The sequence below is a fragment of the Aphelocoma coerulescens genome, chromosome 2 (assembly GCF_041296385.1).
Source record: "Aphelocoma coerulescens isolate FSJ_1873_10779 chromosome 2, UR_Acoe_1.0, whole genome shotgun sequence".
In the NCBI taxonomy this organism is placed as follows: Eukaryota; Metazoa; Chordata; class Aves; order Passeriformes; family Corvidae; genus Aphelocoma; species Aphelocoma coerulescens.
The window spans coordinates 64,978,200-64,998,374 of record NC_091015.1 but is presented as its reverse complement, the minus strand read 5'-3'; positions in this window follow the sequence as shown (position 1 = coordinate 64,998,374).

The window sequence follows — 20,175 nt, the reverse complement described above, 5'->3', positions numbered from 1 at the left end:
AGCTATTTCATATGGCTTTGTTACACAGTGGAACTCTTTGCCATTTAATATTTCCCAGAGTAACATTTTTGTGTGATTTTTAAAAAAAGAAATGTGTGTTTTTATGGTATTGGAAACACACTAATTATTTGAGAATGGCTTTACTGGTTCAGGGTAATCATCCATCTGACCTAATACACATTTTTTAACATGAGAGCATAAAAAGGTTGTCAAAATGTGTCAGAAGAGGGCAAGGAAAATTTTTTTTTTTTTTTTTTACTAATAAAAGTGCTGGAAAATAAACTAAACATAATGTTCCAGTCTTGTTGGAGACAGAGATGTGCCTGAAGTGAAAAAGGGCCAGGAGGTATAACTGTACTGTAATGTTAGCCCCCTTTCCTCTGCAACACTGGACTCATAAGTAATCACTGAGTAGGATACACTGAGCAGTACTAGGCTGTACCTCTGGAAGCCATGCCAAGAAAAACCTCATCCAGAGTACAATTTAAAACCAGTTGCCCAAGCCCCAGTCCTACAAATCCCAGTGAGACCACAAAGCAAGACGGAGGGGCAGCCACTGTTTTGTTAGACCTCAGTGGAGATCTCAAACCTTCTCTGAATTACAGTAGGGATACACTTGTTTTTGGACACATCCTGACTATGCTCCCTTTGGGACTGTCTGCATATTTTCATTTCATAGCTATTTCTACAAAGATTTTTAAAATGTGTGGAGATTGCACAAGCACAAATATGATGGGAATTTTTTTCTATACTATCAATTCCCTCTCCCAGCTTTACCCCTCCTTTATTCTTCTTTCTCTGCCTTGCCTATAGGGCTCTCAAATGGCAGCAATTAAGTGAAATGCCATCAGTAAAGATGAATGAAATCCCGGTGTAAGACACGGTAGAATTTTTCCTTGCAAAAGCAAAACTAAAAAGTCTTTGCATGTTTTTGTTTATCAGATTGTGAATCTAGCTTAACTGTGGTTATATTTTACAGTCACAAGGTCAAAGCAGGTTTAATCCTGGTACCAAAATCCTGCAGCCTTTAATGTATAAGTAGCAGATACAGTGCTGCTTTAGGCTGAATTGTCGGGAAAGCAGCTTCCCTAACAAAATTTTGGCAATTTTCGAATTAAAAAGAAACAGACAAAAAAACCAACCCTCAGTAATCTGGCTGTGGGTCTGACCCAGAGCTGAACCATGGCAGCAGGTTTTGATTTTGCTCTGGAGAGACACAGATCAGTGTGGTGAACAGCTGGCACTGTGCCAATGCAGAATCTCAAGGGCAGACCTGTCGTATCTCACTGATACAAATCTAACTACCGTACACAGGGCTGCCATGCAGAATCACACTCCCAAGCCTTCTCCACCACACAATTAGACCAGAGCAAGTCACCTCACAAAATTCTTCTATGCTATGCCAAAAGGATGGCATATTTTCCTGCAGAGCTTTCTCCCTCATCTCAGAGGATGTGCAAGAATGAGCTAGGAAAAGGGAAAGACAAATTTGCAAGCAAAAGAGCTCTGGGGGGAAAAGTTTCATTTATTTTCTCTTTTCTTTTTTTTGTAATGCCTACAATGTGGAGTCCCTATGACTCACAATTGGGTTTGACTTGGCAACAGCCGCAAAGGTTGTTACAGAGCGGTAAAGAGATTTCCTCCCCCTACTTTCCCAAAACACCGTTTTCTTTTGACTGTTTCCTTGTCACTTGCTCCTTAGACTTACACATTTATCCCTGTAACTGCATTACTTGCATTATTTAATTCTATTCTTGCATGATTTAATTCTACACCATGTATGTAGAAATATCTCATTGTAGCTGAAAATCTGCACTACTTCAGGAGGTTAAAAAAAAATTTGCTGGAAAAAAGTGATGCTTATGATTGTTCATTTTCATAGGATATTCAGTATATTCTCATCCACACCCCAGTCTTGTGAACATTGTACTTTCTGATACTCAGGGTTTTTTGCATTGCTGTAGAACATTGCTAAGCAGGTCTGAGGGTTTCCTCCCTTTTAGTATTTTTTTTTTTTAATTGGAATTGATTAGTACATGAAATAGTATTTTTGAAACTGATGACATTTCCTGATCTATAAGTATGCCCACATGTAAAATGTTATTAATTCTGAAGTGCTTGGAAATTCTGTTTGCAAATGCAAATTCTAATAATTAGTTGTATTGGAGGTCCTTGTACAGATAGAGAATACAGTCTAAACCACAGCTTACATGACAAATTTTGTACTCCTGAAAGCAGGAATACTGGGACTTGGGTCCACTCTTGTTCTGTTGGAATTCAGCAGATACCAGATTGGAGTCTAAATCACATGGGAAGATAAGCATAGCCTTATCCATGATGTTATTTATTTACAGACACATGAGCAGATGCATAATGCTTAGATGCAACTGAAATGACATTTCTGTTGGGCAGACAGCTTGCAAACAAAGAGACTCTGACAGGATCTTCCTCAGAATCCAGGGAGAGACCCATATGAATGCTAGTCGAGAGAAGCGCCTGTAGGAAAGAAAAGCATTGTCAAGACATTGAGAACACCATTAATTTCAATAATTAAGCAATTGAGGTTGCATTCCCAAATTCTAAAGGAGAGTTCGTATCAGCCACGATGAAAAACCCTTTCCTTCTGGATTTACAAGGAGAGCTGTTCTTGCGCTTAACATCTTTGTCTTGGTAACAGGCATTACTTTAGAAAAGTTAATATTTTCCCCACAATAGATATAATAACCATTGTAGTTCACACCCATCAGTTTACATACAGAGGCACACCTACACCCATTGGGACAGATTTTGCAGGTTTCCATCAAAAAGTGGGCAAAATCATTTGAATGCATGTAGTTATAATTATTTTGATGCCAAAATACCAGAAAATTTATGAATTTGGTAAGACAGTGAGTGAATAGCCACTCAATAGGTACAGCCACAAGTTCTCAGGTGTTTGGATACACAATTTTTCAGCCCATGGATTCAAATTAGCAATAATCACCATGTTCCCACAACCCCTAAATTTCATATATTCATATTCTTACTACACTCTCAGTTTTTCCCTTATTCAATTGAATAATAGAAGTTTAGCTAAAAGGATAAACTTGTCCCTGTGCCTCATCTCACTCTCTCACTGTAGGAGAATCCTAAAATAACTAAGCCCAGAAATCAGAATGACAAATATTGCAACCACAGAAACACAGCCCTAACATAACAAGTGATGTAGGATGTGAATAGACACCACCACAAGTATGCCAACAGCTTTCCTAGTAGATAGAGTAATTCAGTGCAAGGTGCACTGCAGCACCCAGCAGAAACACAGGTGAGGTACTTGACTTCTGCAAGGAAAAAGCAACTTTGTGGTCACAACAAATTCAACTAATTACCTCCTCAGAGACAGGCACATTATATGTGAGCTGGAGTGCCAGTCTGCGTTGTCTGGACAATAAGCATGTCCCAAATACAACTCTGTCTATCCCCATTTCGAATGGGTTGGTTGCTTCACACAGCAGGTCATCCACCCCATAACAGTTACGTCGGCCTTCATGCTGGATTAACAGGCACTTCAAACAGCTGAGCTTGCAAAAGATGCCCTAGAGGAGATTATGATGCTGTATCGTACATCCACATCTTACTTAATCACGGGTTCCCTGTACCCTCAGGTACTCGCACAGATGTCAGCACGTTCTGTAAAATGGTGACTGTGCCATGAGTAATGGTCTCTACCACAGGCACAGCCTTATGGAAAAGCTCTTCAGTGGTTCATTTAATATACGCCTAGTGGCCTCCATGAGGGACTAATGGTACATACTGCTTGAGTGCAGTATCTCACTGATAGTGTGGTCATATTCCCTTAATTCTTTTTGCTATCCATGTGCTGGGATGTGTTCTCCCTTCAAATTTAGCATTCTTCCAGGCAAAAATAACACTACAGAATTCGTTTTAATATATTAAATATGTTATTAATGAACCAAGGCATAAGAGAAGGTATTTTATATGGGACCACATACATTTCTAGCAGTCACAGACTACAAGCATACATTCACATCCTCTGCTTTCTTAAAGGTGCCAACAAGTTGTCTGGGAAGAAACTTCTCCTCCAAAAAGGATAAGTTATTGGCAAGGAAGGACTGCACACAAGGAGGGATATCTCTGCTCAGATATCCTAGATCAGTGTTATACCTGCCCCTTCTCTTCTGCAGGCCAGTATATGTGAAGGTAATAGTAGACAAAACGAAGTCCTTTCTTGGTTTTTCCATTTCATCTGTGATTTACCCCAGTTCCTGCATCACATAGAGGTAATCTGGTCTTCAGTTCACTCCATTGCTCTGTGACAATTTACTTTTAAATATCTAGAGAATAACAAAATAAACTCAGTCTCAAATTATAATCTAGCATTTATTTTTTAAAGAAAAAGTCTTCAGACTTTTTCCTAAATGTATTTAAATCTTACCAGTGAACATGATGCTGGTTATTAAAAAGTAATTCTGGATGAATTAGCTTGCAGCTACAAAATTAATGTAATTCATTTATTACTTGCAGCCACAAATCAAAATGTTGTTAACACTGCTGCATGCAATTTAATATGCACAGTAAGTTTCCATATGGCTTCAATTTTAGGTTTCCTGGTCACTACAGAGGCTCATTTGCAGAATGGTCTGTATGCATACAAAATCAGCTTGTGCTTACTTGGAGAAAAGCTGTTCAAGATGGTTCCTACACAGGCACAACAGTCCAAAAAGGTCCCAGACCAGTAACACCACTTGGGATTATTATATCCTGCCTGAGACTGAGGAACACATACATGCATTCACAGAACTACAGATAACTCAGTGCTTAAAATAAAAAGGCATCTGTAGTTAAACTGCTATTACCAGTTCATCCTCCTAACCATGAAGGCACATTTTTTTAAAAGCACTGAGCATCCGATATCTCTTTTAGAGCCAACAGGACCAAAATATAATAAGATGTTACAACATCTACTTTACAAAGTTCAAAAAAAAAATCTACAAAACTTATAAACACCTGAAGAACCTAAATTTTGACAAGGATAATAGATCACCTGTTAGCTGCTGAGTTTTTGCATAATGTACCCAGAGTTGTGAGTGCACTGTGATTAGCTTGAACACATCAACTAGATAAAGGCAATGTGCTGCACATACATTTCATTTTCAGTAATCTTGTTGCAGAACATTGTCATGTCTGAATGAGCAACAGTGCCTATTTTCAAAGTCATCTCTTTTACCCTCTTCAACCACACCAAATTCCAGCAACACCTAGCTCATTGTTACTTAAGAAAGCTTGCTGAAGAGTGATTACAGTGGATATATGCACCTAGATTCAAGTCTGATTGGTGGATTACCTAAGAGGAAGAGCAATAACCCAGGTCCTTTCCAAATAAGAACAGGCCATGAACACCAGCATCCCATGCCACAGTTCTATTCACCGGATTGCAAGCTTGCACAGGTTGCAATATTATTTATTCCTTCCCTCTTTCTCCTTCTTGAAAAAACCCATTCAACAAAGTATATCTCCATAACCAAATATAACCAAAGCAAGATATTTCAAAGAATTTTTGCTTTGTTGGAAGTTTTCTGATCAGCTTTGTTAATAAAATTATCAGATTCCCAGCATGCTTTCTCTTTTTCTTTAAACTGCCACCAGTTGTGGCACAGTGATCAACACAGCAGTAAATAAGACCAAAACCATAGGCACAGAATTACCATTTTTTCATTAACAGTACTTGCAACTGATGCTTGTTTCATAAGTCAGCATTAGTTTTTGTTTGGCACTGTTCATCTGTGCCTGGATTTCACTTATAGCTGTGAAACCACATCCAGCACAACCCTGGTTATATTAAAACTGAGAATAAAAAGGCATGGGGACAGGACAGAAGAAAAGGCTTTCACATCCTGAGACCATAGTACATCAAGTAACAGCCTGGAAATACCTATCAGAGGCATGAACACAACCAGAATTAGGAGGTCAGGCTTATCAAATGTCCATGGAGCTACTCAAGAAGAATGAGAAAGAGGTTCTTGATGACTGTTTATCAGAGACACGTTTGAGGCACCATTAGCTGTTGGTGGTTCAGCATGGTTGTTGTCAGCACAGCCCCTCTCCTGGAAAGTATCCTTGCCAGACCTCTCCTACACAGCAAAGGCATCAGAATACCATTGCAGCCAGTCTAGCCACAGACAAGGAAAAACATCAGAGAAAAAAGCACTAACAATGCTGAAGCCCGGATTGTGAAAGGGTTCAATGAAACAAGTCTCTGATCTAGGCTATTCTAGGATTTCAGGTTATTTTGACTAATTTCTAACCTACACTTTTGGGACAACCCCAGACTAAATTACTGTGAAAGAAGTGAGACAGAGGGAAGAAAACAGAAGCAGGCAGCCCATTATACCTTAATTCTTACTCCAGCACTCCTGACATCAGTAAGGCCTGTCCACCAGAAGGGCATAACAGTGAAGAGAGGGCTCACAGATATATTTCACTGCATTTACACAATGATTTCCTGAAATGGGAGGGAGCGGGGGAGCTGCCTTCTTTATTTTAGTACTGTCAACTGTTGGTACAGAGTGTCTCTCTCTGGTGTGTTATGTTCTCGTGAGCTGGCAGATCTGTCGGGAATATAATGAGGTCTGTTCATGTACCTCCATTTCTAACAACTTACTCCTCAGATGTTCTCCTAATTTTCTTGAGGCGTAAGGACCAGTTGACTATGCAAATGAAATAAGAAAATGCAGAAAATGAGTTTGACACAAAGGGAGTTGCTGGCAAATGCCACCGCTTCCTCCAGGCATAATGGTAAGAGACAGCTGCTTCTGCCAGCCCAGAAGCCGTAGCTGAGGGGGCTAGCATAGCTCTTTCAAAAATCTTTAGTCTGATGAATAACTAGGCAAAGGCTGTGTATACTTAAAAGGGAGGACCCCCAAACCCAGGGCTTCAAATCTTGCTCTGCTGTTCCATGTTATCATCCACTGTAAAGACTCACAGGAGTGATATCAGATTACTTTTGTTGAAGTTCGTGAGTTTATTGTCTTCACGTCCTTTGTGGCAGGAGGAGCAAGACAAGAAACAGACTGTGAGAATGTGAGAAGCATTGTCCTTTGCAATTTCCATAAGAGCTATTTTAAGAATACAGTTATCATTTTTGCAACAAGATGGTACTTTTTGGATCAAACATTTTGATATATGAACAACCCCAATGACTTTAGAATAAATAATCACAAAAAATATTTAATCACTGTACACAATACCATGGTTTTATTTTGAATTTTCATTACAGAGTGATTCCCTCGTGTAGTTATCATCGCAATTGTAACTCTGATACATGTATTTTGTCAATCTGTCTAATACATAGTAGCAGAGTACTGTAACTGACATGCATACATAAATATTTTAGGATTTAGTGATTCTTAAATTGTTTGGAAATAGTTATAGTAACCAGTAAATACTGATACTTTTCTTTTACCTCTAAGAGCATCTGTCACTTGGAGAACTGGCAAAATGCTTAGAGTATCACTTTGTGGGAAAAAATAACACAAATGTTTATTGGTAGTATTAAAGGAACGGCTTGATTTTCAGCTCTGAGCAGAATAGCTGTCTGGAGTGCCACGTGTTATGATCAGCACACAAATACAAAATAAAATCCTTCCATGGGGGAGACCTTCATTTCAAACAAGGGAGAAAACAAAATTCGCAATTATTAAAAGCATACTATGTTGGGAAAAAAATAAAAATGGACATTTGTTCACTCACCACTCCTGAAAGGAGAGGGACACCTGATACTTTCAAAAATCCCAGAGTTGGCAAGTGGTAAATAAAATTCACATTTCCTGATTTTTCTACCCTTTCCTTAGCACTTCCCAGGAAATGTAGTAAATCTCAATTGAGGTTATGTGTGCTCACCAATAGAAGGCTAGATCACTTTGGCAAGATTCTGCCCTCATTCCTACCAGCAAAACTCCTTTAAACGCATTGGATTTACTCGAGTATTCATGGGAATAAGCATAAAAACTTGCCTTTAATTCTGCCAGAGTTCAACATCCTCTACACTTCTACCCAATAACAAATCCAAATATCCTATTCTTATAATGCTCCCTCCTTTTTTTTATTTCCCTCAGAACACTTTACATTTGTGAGCTGGCATCATTACTACAGTTTAAATGCATGAGAAAACCCAAGACAAAATGGCTGTCCCAAGAAGTTACAAACAAAGCAAAAACCTAACAATCCACCTCCTGAAGCAAGCTGAACCCGATTCCTTAAATCAGATTTCAAACATGTGACTGAGCTACTTTGGCTTAATGGTTGCCATGCATCAGCTGAGCCCCAGTGAAAATAGTTTAAATTAGCATGTGCTACCCTACATTTGCAACAGCTCAGCTGCTACACACAAACTCATTAAGCTATGGTAACTTGCTCAAGAGTCTGAAACCTCAATCTGATGCTCTACCCAGTGGCCCACATAACTGCCCAAATAATGCTCTCTGCCTCCATGCCAATAAACCTCCTGAGCCCATCTTTCACAAAGTAAGGATGTGCCCAAGAAAATAAGCTCAGTACAATTTTCCAGTGAGATGCTTCAGAAGAAGATTTATTCAGATAAGCAGCGAGATCTGGATCTCTCTGCAATTCAAATAAACTTCATGGATGGTACTAGGATTTCTTCATGTCCTGTCTTTTGTCTTCTGTTTAATCTACCATGTTTTCTTCTTCAGCCCACTAAGTATTACACAATAGATTCCTCTTTCCTTAACTATTGTAATTTCTCCATATGATCTCCTCAGATGTGCTTCTCCAGAACACTTCAAGCAACTGCTTTTTCCTAGGGAAGAAAAGAAAATTTAAAAATATATATATACTGACTCCTCGTTCATTCAGAAATCCAGTTTCAAGCTTTCTCTATCATTCTCTCTTCCTCTCTAAACTGTCTATTCATATACTATCAGAAATTTAGTGCAGCAAACTTTACTTCACCTGGTGCAATGTGAAATGCACATCCTGATCCTTGAGCCCTCTTATGGGAAAGAGGGCACATATTCATTCTATCTTACTTCCTTAATCTCCCTTTTGGAGTATGGTATAATTTATTAAATATAGGATACAAATCACATTAAAGTGTTACGCAAAATTAATTTATGTTTCATTTCTTGTTATTTTGCAACCTGTAATATCTACCAAGAGAAATATCTGTGAAGATAACTGAATTAAATTAAATGCAGAGCAAAAGTGAATATCCCAATATACCTGGCCCTCAGTATAGCTCAGTATCTCAACTTTTGTAGGGCACTACTTTAAACCTTGGGGGAAGTGTTATCTCAACAATTATGTCTACATGTAACAAAAATTGGATCAAGCTGAATTTTGGACATATATAAAATTACCGAGATAAGAGCTGCAATTTTCCAAGTCAACTAATAAAACAACAAGATTGTGTTTTGGAGTGGGTAAATGCAGGAAGACCAGTTACTGTCTGATGCCTCAAATTTATGCAGCTCAAGAAAAAGAAGGCTGGTCTTGTTCCATCTGGCAGTATTATCATAACAACTTCAACAGGTAAATATAATTTCAGCTTTGTGCTGTGGCACAAAAGCACTGATTATCTGTGAGTTATCCCTTAACATACTGTAATACTTTTCCTAGACTTATGCCTCATGAGCTCACAAGAAACTGAAGACCTGCTTAGCTGTAGGAGTACCTCCTAGGGCTGATGGCTGGGCTGTGCTAGGGCAAGTTCCGCTAAGAATTGCAAGTTCCTGACTGAGGGAAGAAATAGGAAAGGGAGGATTGCTGTAGTATTTTCATCTGGTTGGACTGAGATCTTGCTTCTTGCTCAGTCCAGTCCCACCAGCTGTGATATAATGTGACTCTAAAGGAGCCATGGCAATTACCATTCTTCACTTGTTCTTTCAGCTCTCCAAGTGAGATGCCTCTTACTGTTTCTGTATATAAAGCAATGTCATGGATTAAGGGGTCAGCTTGTTCATTAGGGCATTCTACAATCTCTCCATTGTCCTACAGAGGAGCCGGGAGGCAGCAGTCAAAAGTCTCTAACCACGCAACAATGGCCAGGGAAGGGGCTGGCCCCAGGTTTGCTTGATATAGACACCAAATAGCCTTCCCTGGTGGCAATTTGTTCACATCATTGACAGGTTTTGAAACTGTGTATTCATAGCAAAACCTCTGGGAAAAGACAATAAATATTTTGTCCTTTGGCATCTCCATGAGGGAATCCATATTTTAGTTCAATCAGTAGCTACTGGAGTGATGGAAGAAATGAGATGTGAATCCCTTTCAACAAAGGGGAAAGGGTATCTGTCACTGAGTGTCTAGATTCTATGCCAGGAGCAGAAAAGTGTACAAATGAAAATGGACATGTTTTATAATAAAAAAAGGCAAATAGGGAATAAAAAATTATTAGAATAGAATAGAATAGAATAGAATAGAATAGAATAGAATAGAATAGAATAGAATAGAATAGAATAGAATAGAATAGCTCCCTGCACTAAAACCATTGCGGGAGACAAAATCAAATGCATCTTATTGCATTTTGCCAGAGCTAGGAAGAGAGTAACTAGTTCATAAATTCCATCAGGAGCTTGGGGATTTTTGATATAATGAGTTTTACAGTTTCAGAGGAGACTGCTTTGCTAATAATTATGTAACAGTAATTAAATCTGAAAAAGGTTGTACTCTAACTATGTTGATTTATTGCAGCTCCAACAAAATACTTCTAGAGTGTGCTTTGGAGCGTGCACCTCCTCCCTCCAGTTTTCTTTAAATTCTCATAGAGCACTGGGTCACAGATGGTCTGAGATGCGATATTTTCCCTATTAAATTCCTAATAATCTTTTTCCGAGGCTGAGTCATGGAAGCCTGGGGATTTCTCATTTTAATTAGAAGGTTTAAGGGGCTAACTCTGTTTGAAATTTCCTCTTAGGAGATGTGGGTGCAGGTGATCCCATTCAGAAGAATGACACAATATCAAGGCCAACATCTCATTTCCATATTAGATTGCATCTAGTTTGGCATAACTCCTGATCTGGATGCTGATGATGCGCCGCCTGAGTTGAAGGCACAACACTTTGCCATTTGAAAACAGAATTATTTTAGGATTACATCTGAAGACATTTTAGGCTCTAGTTGGATGTTTCCTACGCTATCACCATGCTCCATCACCCTGTATAGAAACTATTAATAAATGTGAATTATTTATTAGTCTAATTGAAACATTTAGTCTATATCATTTGGAAACAGCACTGTTAAGGATGTTCATACAAAGAGACATACTACATTGTCCAAAGGGTTGATCCTCACAGTATTTAAGGTATTAGTGTTTCAGATTAATTTTATATGCAAATATTATAAGCTATAAAGATAGAACACTCACCTAACAAAATGTTTTATGTACAATTTTAGCATTCACAGTATGTGAAGAACAATATCCCACCCCTGCCATCCAGAGGAGGTTATTCTTAGGCCCTCATAGCTGAGTTTCATCATTTCATAAAATGCCTGTTGTTTAAGAGTTAGTCTGGTATACTATTCACATGTCCCTTGATAGCCTATTGTGAAAAAAACCCTACTTCTTAGAATACAGCTGTTGAAGTTTCATCAGCTTACACTCTACAGCCAATTCCTGTGCTTTAGGAAAATGAAGAGCATCTCTTATTCTTCCAGCATGGTATGCAGTTGTCAAGAAGTCAGATGAGACATTATTTGTCTTTTATAGAACTAGGTATCTTTTCAGTTTTCGACAGACAGAAGTGACTGTGTTTTGGGAAAGTAAAAAATTTCACCCACTCTCAACTGCACCACTTACACATGCTAAAAATAAAATTTTATTGGAAGTAGTACTGTGGCATATAGACTTGGCTGTGAATAAAAGAAATAACCTTTTCTACATTAAATCCTGCCAGTTGTGCCATCTCCATGAATGAGTTTTTATAAGTCTGAAGTTTTAATTTTGTTATGCATTTTAAAAATACTCTGCATGTAACTGTTCAAAAGATTAAATTGTCATAAATTATTTGGAAGCTTAAATTTCTATTAATTTCTATTCAATCTATTCATTTGTATATGCAATTTTTATACCCTAGTTGCTGAAATGTTCTAGAGATCTGGGATTTAATGTAATGGCAAGTATTTCTCTTATGTGTCACAGAATCTATAAACAAAGACACAGAATAGTGCTTTATACTGTTTTCCAAAGATCATATCCATCCTTACTGTCTGCAAATCACAGCCTGCAAATGCCTCACAAATTGGGTTACTCTCAGTAGAGTGCTACACCACTTATGAAGGAGGAAGAAGCCATACTAGTTTATGAGCAAGAAAAGCCAACCCTTGCCTGGAACACGGTGAGAATGAAGAATTTGGCCCTACTCTAGATTGCACATAATATTTTGTGTATGAAATGTCAATGTGTGAACTTCAAAACCAGCCATTCTACTGAATGCTCACAAACCCAGCTGATGCTGTAAGAATTTGCTGGATTTGTCCACTTGCTTCATAATGCCTTTTGTGAAGCCCAGGAAGGAGGCAGCTGCTGATAGCTGCCTTCTCAAGTCACTCCCATGGAAGCAGCTTGGCCTCTGTGCTCTATTGTTATAACATCATCTATTGTCATCAGAAGGAATGTACATCCTGTGTTATAATTGTGTGGAAAATACAATTGTGTTAATTTCTCTCAAAACCAATAGAGGGAACAAGAAGTCCTGCTCTTTAGGCCACATTCACATAACAGTTGAGACATAAAATGAATTTCTCAGCAGAGGGCCAGCAGAAATTATAAGCAACAACAGGTTTTTTCCAAAGCAATTAGGCTCCCAATTATTTTCTCCCCATTGAAGGTCCAAACTGTGAAACAAACAAAGAAAAGTAGATTTAAAATACTCAGTAAGGCAAAGAGTTAAAGTGGCAGATGAAATCAGATTCTGTAATGAGTTATAGGGAAAATGTCTCTGAGTTCTGATTAATGACTAGGGACACCTAGAGCTGCTTTGGCTGTCTCAGAAGTACATGACTGGTGCATCAGGGTAATGTCTAATAACTAATCTTTGACACCAGAATTAAGTCATTTTGCAAGAAAGCAGGTCATTAAAAGCTAAATTGAAATACAAGTAATACGATCTCTGTGGAGGATTGTAGATTAATTGGTTTTTAAAAATAACATTTCTGTATTTTATTAAAGCAGTGTAAGAATTCAGAGAAGAAAAGAATGTAGCAGATAAACAGGGCAGGTGTTGATGATGCAAATGAAATAGATGACAGATGGTTAGTAGCACGATCACTCACTGTGTGTGTATAATGGATAGAGGTAATCAAATTCCTTTGTGAATTGGTGACTTTCTTTACATCAAGAACTGTAACTTTGCCATGCTTATACAGCTTATTCTTAAAAATTACCTCCACTCCTTGTCATTATCCTGGGGTGCAGGACACTCATATTTGAATACTGTCATACACACACAAGAAAAAGTGTCAGGCATGCAAATAAAACCCCACCTGGGCAACCAGCTACCTTTACAAATTGGTAATAGGACACTAAAGAAGTGTCTGCCATCAAAGAGCAGCTCACCCCCAGAGCAGCCCAGGTGACCCCTGGTGTAAGGCTTTTCTCCAGCCCTGTGGATGAACTGCTGGGCTGTAAATGACCCCATGATATGGTTGCTGCCCCCCAAATGCCAGGTCATGGTACTGTCTTGGACGGAAGGGACAAGTTAATGCTTTAGCAGAATGACGTAACTTGTTGCTCGCTAATGGGTGCTATACTCAGCTCATTACACGAGAGATACACTGATTTTTGAGGGAGATCTATTTCATGGCCCCACAGAGCTGTTCTTGGTGATTTGACATAGACTATAAGAGAAAATCACCAGGCTCTAGATGCAGAGATAGCACATCATTATATATCTATCACACACATATATATACAAATATACCCAGAGAAAAAGCAGAGAATGTTTGAGCCAGCACACACTTTGCAGAAAGTGGCCTCTGTATTGAACCAAGCAAATGAGCAATAATAATTGATCAAGGACTTCAGACATCATATCAGGGGCCAATCTATTAGCAGAGCAGCTTCCAGGATGGGTACAGAATGGACTGCTGATGCAGTAGATGGGAAATAGTATCTAACACATCACTTTCTTAGCATTCTGCCTTTCATCAAAACAAAGACATGCCTTTTCCATGGAAGTACTCTGCACACACCGATGTTGGAGAATGTCTGCAAGATATTTCTAGGATTGCTGATGAAGCCAGGTTGACTTCACTGCAGTCCTTGCTCTTTACAATTACAAGCATAACTTCGCTGCAGCACAGGAGTGGTGTTGTCAAAGTGTCTTTAGGACAGTATAAAGGGGCAATGGCTTTCATGGTCTAGCACATTCTGTAAGAATATGTACTGTTGAAGCACTTGCTTTGCACACGCCTTCCTCAACCTCAAGAAGCAGAAATCATGCCTGCAGAGGGAAGAAGGGTGGCAGGATCCTCTGAAACATCCCTCTGTCACAGCTAATTCTACTAAACTGCCAAAACCTCTCCAAAACTCTGTAACTGTTCAGCAGAAGGCTTTGTTTGCTCTAAGGCTAGAGCAATTTCAGGGTCACAGTGTCAGCTGCTTGTACCCTTCTCTGTCACCAGAAGCTGGAGCCTGGATAAATGCAGATCACTCACCATGTTTATGGAGATAAGCACGGTGCAGAGTAAATATTGTGCTTGAAGCTAAATGTCAAGAATTCTAGCAAGTTTCTGTGGGGAGACTACAGATATACACAGATGCTAAAGAAAGTTTACTACATTTTATATTACAGAATCAAAAACTTCTCTCTATTAAATGACAGAGCACATTATTTAATACCTTTTGTAATATATCAAGAACAGAGTTTTGACACTGTTTTGGAGCAGAATGCTTTTTCCCCAAAAAGCTACATCTACCCTCTACTGAAAAAAAAAAAGTAGCAGGTTGCTGCATCATTAGAACAGGGGAGATAATGCATAACCCAGAGGTTACCATATGAAATAAAAGAATGGAACTACATTCAAGACCCTTTGATGTTTCAGTTTATTCATGCTGTATTTTTGTATTATGGTTCTTTAATATTACACAACTATTATTTTGCTTTATTCATGTCTATACCTATGACTGACCTGCAAACAGTTTAACAAAATTATTAGGGAATTTTATTATTTTTCCCATGGCAAAACTGCATATTATTTGTTCTGGGGACAAAAACAGAGAAAACACAGAATCTTTAAGTTGTTAAAGAAATTATGCATAAACCCAAAAATATCATAAGTATTTGGAATAAAGAGAATGAATCTCACTGAATAATAATAAAAAAGCCGTTTAGAAAACCTTTTGTCACTGCCTTTAAATAATATCTGCTTAGGCATCAAATCTGTGTTGTTGCTATTGTTGCTTCTGTTCTTTATCTGGCCTGTGGAGACAAGACAATGAAGAATGAGCTTGGTTATTTCCTTTTAGAAGCAGCATTGACAATGGACTGCAAAATATATGGGCCAGTGCATTAACCCTAATTTTGTGTTACATCTAACCTTGAATGAAAAGTTGTGGCAGGGGAAAATATGGACTGTTGCATTTTCACCACTAATGATGATTAACAACTAAAAAAAAGGTATTTGGACTCCTGAATAGTAGGCTGAGTTTATAAGAGAATTTGTTGTAAAGAAAGATTTTAGCATAATGTAGACAATACAGAAACTAGCAAGGAACAAAACTGAATGTGGGAAATACGCACACAGTATTTTTATGATCATGTTTCTGAGCCAAAAGATATTTTCAAATGAATGAGATCCCATATAGAGGTCTTTAACTGTCAGTTGTTCACAGGCAACTATGAAGAAAGGTACCAGAACAGGTAAAAACTGTGTGTGACCATGGCTTTCTAAATGGCTGTTAAAAACCAGTTTTAAAATCAGAGCCAGATGACAAGACTGGATCCAGTGCACATTCCAATCTAGGACCCCAGCTCAAGCTTATCAAGCATTTGACTACTGCCTATGTTAAAACAGCATTTTGTCAACACTGTTATGACAAACTGCTGTGTGGCCATTTTATACAGATAAGAGATCTTAGAAACAGTTCCCGCTAGGTAAGAGTCCTCTCCTGTGGGCACTGGAACTATTACATCTCCTTATTGATCAGAAGGTCCTTTAGTAGGCCACACTGCTAGCTCTGTGTCATCTGGGGTTCACATTTCTGCCCTGGTACCTAAACTCACTGAAATTCGTGAATAATTACCCACTTAACAGGAATGAGCATTTCAATATTCATTGATTTTAGCTGTTGCCTGCCACCTTGGGCCATTCTGACAAAGAATTACAAATTTCCCAAAGCCAGCAATGTACTGCCAGAGACCTCAAGCATGCATTCCATATGTATATTAGCAACTATACTACAATCTTTCAACTATGTTCCCATACTTCTTTCGGATCTTTACAGAAAACTTGCATTGATTAATATGTTATATCTCGCTCACCACGCTGGGACAGGTGTGTTGGGGAAGGGAGGAACTAAATTAAATTAAGATAGATTTCAGGTGAGTAACACTTTCTAGCCCTGCATGCATTGTGATAAATGCGTCTTTGGAAAAATAGCAGAAAGGCCAGATTAAATTTTGCTTTTGGGAATGCAAGTCTCTTCTGGAATTACTAGTGTTGGAAAGCTGAAATATAGAAAACGGTTAACAAGGAAAAGGTACGACGATTTGTTTCTTAGCTTTTCAAAACTCCTGCTACCAAAGAGGATGTAGAGAAATAGTCTGATCATCACGTCTTTGTTCTTCAAAAACCTTGTTGTTTGGGGAGCTTGGAAAAGGAGCAAACATGGAAGATACAATAACAAAGATGCCTTTAATTTTGCTGATTTGAGGTGTTCAAATATCTAAAGACTCCCCATAAATTACGTGGGTCTTTTCTTTGAGCTATTTTTGAAGGTGCAAGAGCTCACTGAGGTGAAAATAATGGTCTGCATTCAAAGACTTGAATGTGCTCCTATTCCAGTAAAAAATTAACTTGTATGTACACTATGCAGCAGTTGCTAGGATGAGTAGCTCTGCATCACTCCTCTGGTCTATGCTCTCTTAAATGACAAGTAAGCATCAATGTTTCACCTTGACCCCTGCCATGCCCATATGACTGGTTCTTACACTGAAGCATTACCATCAAATTGGTCTCACAAGTGGTAGGAAGAAGCTAGGGTTTTGATGAGGTTTTTTGTGGGTTTTTTTTGTGGTTTGGGGTTTTGTTTTGTTCTTGGTTTTACTTGTTTGTTAGTTGCTTGGTTTTTTGAGATGGGAACAGCAAAAAAACCCATTTGCATCAAACGCTTCAGAGAATTCTTGGCTGCTGTGGGCTGTGAGAGTGATAGAGCAAGGGTTGAACACCAGGAGGTAAAATGAGACACAACTCTGTAACCTGATACCGGCCAGTGGAGGAAACTGGACAGAACAAGCCTTTAGACCAGGCTTTTGGGATCTCCAAAAACTGCTCTATCATACACTTAGAAAGAATTTTAAAGTTTCTAAGTAGGATCTACTTTTTAAAGCTGTTACCGAGAAGTAAATGGCTTTTCCTTTTTAGATGTCTTTTTAACTTGGAAAGGACATAATTTCTGTTACATTAACCTAATTTTGTGGCTGATATATTACATATGTTTGACAATGAACTTTCCATATTTGTCTTTAGCTAGATTTTTGGAATTGGAATCTAAAACTGAAAAGCTATTTTGTAAGGACTGAACATTGCTTTTTCTGCTAGGGTCTAAAGACTCAACAGGCCCTTAAAACTGCAGAGGGACTTCAGAGAGAAAGTGATATTTGCTGCAGGCCACGCAGCTTCTCAGGATTTCACTGCATGAGGATAGAAAGGAATGGCTTCCACAGCCTTAGGGGAAAGCAAATCACCAAGAAAGGGAAGTGTTACAGTAAAGACTCCTTCCTTCCCGTGGAAAGGCAAAAAAAGCCCCCTATCCTTGAACATGTGAGAGGATTTAATGAGAAAAGTTAAAGATATGGATAAATAGACACAAAATATTTGTCATGAGCTAGATGTAAACCCTTTCCAGAAAAAAACCCTGCCAAAATAGCCAGCTGAAGGACTGTATCTGCTTCCCAGCAACCACATCATACCACTGGTGAAGTTAGAGCTACACAAGCCATAGAAGAAGTTCCTATGTTTCTGAGAAAATCTATATCCTAAAATTAGCAGTAGACAACACAGTCCAATGATATGACATGCATATGTGATCCATGAGATCCAAAGTGAAGTCACTCAAATATGTCATGGAAGGATTTTTAGTTGCTTTCACAAGAGCTTGACTGCTGCAGAGGGGGCAGCTGAAAGGAGTTTTCGGCATAGGTATTACATAGGTATTACATTAGGAAACTGCACAGGAGATGAGATGGAGAAGATGCTGTGGGAAACACCCAGACAGCAGCTGGGCAAGAGACACTTGATAAGCCCAAGCAGAAAAGAGAACACCTGCACTGAAGTACAGTGATAAGCATTTCATCCTCTGCACTTATTGAAAATTAATAAGGGGAAGTTGCACTACACTTGCACTGTTCAGAAATTATTTAAAGCTAAGCAGCTCCTTACAGGCTGTATCAGAATGGCTGCCAGCCAGCAGGAGGAAATATAAGCCTCTGTGTAACACAGGCACTATGTCCAACACTGTCATGGCAGAGACACACAACACTCACCGTTCCCCACAACCATCTTCTTGTCAAGCTTAAACTAACACTCACTTATCAATATGGACATAATGCACATCAGCAGTTGCTTATAAATAACCTATTGACTCAAACAGAAACAATCAGTTGCAGCAGAACTGGACCTGCACATCCACATGACTTTCAGGAGGCAGCAACAAGAGGTACTTAATTTACCTCCTTGCCTAGGGGATCAGCTCTCACAGACATTTCTGCTTAAGTTTAGTTTCAGGGTCTCAATATAAACAATTGATATAGTGCCCTCATTGCTCTGGTGTTTTGATGAACCACCACATCTTTCCACACCCACAGTTGGTGAGATTGGAAGCTTCATGCAACTGAAGAGCTGTCTCCTATGTCCGTAATTTGTGGCTAGAGCCTCTTGGTGTAGACACACATAACATCACTCATTGGAGAACTGACAATACCCAAGTGGTCAAATCATACCAAGTACTCTGTTTTCCGATCTTTATCCTTTCTGACACCGACATCAGTGTCTAACCATGCAGACACTGTGCTCTGCAGCCATCAGTTGAAGAAAATGTCAGCAGGTGATGATTCACACCTCATTGGTGCTGCTCTATAACTTAACACCAGTATATACAAATTAGATCTGCCTCCACTGTCTTTTTCTTAAGAGAGGTGATATTATTTTAATACTGTTTTTCAGCAACCTTCTTGGTTGTGGTTAAGGGAGAGTAGCAGTTACTAGTAAAAATCTTTCCTTGAAATGAAAAAATAGGTTACACTTGTGATAGTTCATTTATGGAAGCTACCATGACAGATATAAAATGTATAAAGAATAGAGTCAATAGGAACCAATATCTAACTGTGAAATCTTCTAGTAAAAAGAAAAGCAAGAGAAGAGCATCAGATTAGGAGAAACACAGTTTTCCCCTTCTAATTTAGATAAATATATGACTGTTTTGTTCCATGCAAAGGTACACCTAGTTTGCTTTTTTTTTCATCCCTAGGTTCAGTAAATTTTCTTGAAAGAAACTCTTTTTATGGCCTCATCAACAACTTCTAACATTTATTTTTTTGTAAGGTCAGTACAAAAGAACTCTGTTATATCATTTATATTTTTCAATTTTTAAGTGACCTTCACTATACCATTTAAGAAAGGTAAGAGTCCCCTTCACAGTGCCTTTAAGCAAAGCTCTTTTTTTTTACTGGAACATTTTTGAAAATAGGAATAGGAACAGGGAACTTACTATTATGCCCAGTAAGTTGTAATAGTGTTACTTGGATTTGCTGGGTCTCCTCCCAATTGCTGGTCAACTGTAACCCACGTGGCAACCAGGACCAGAGTTTTACAGAAAAGTTCTTGATTAGTTTCTCTTGGGACTCTGCATCATCATATTTTTTTCAGCTGCTGAATATAATATATCCACAGCCACTATATATTTCCCAGATTTTAATCTCGTTCACAATTATAGCTGAG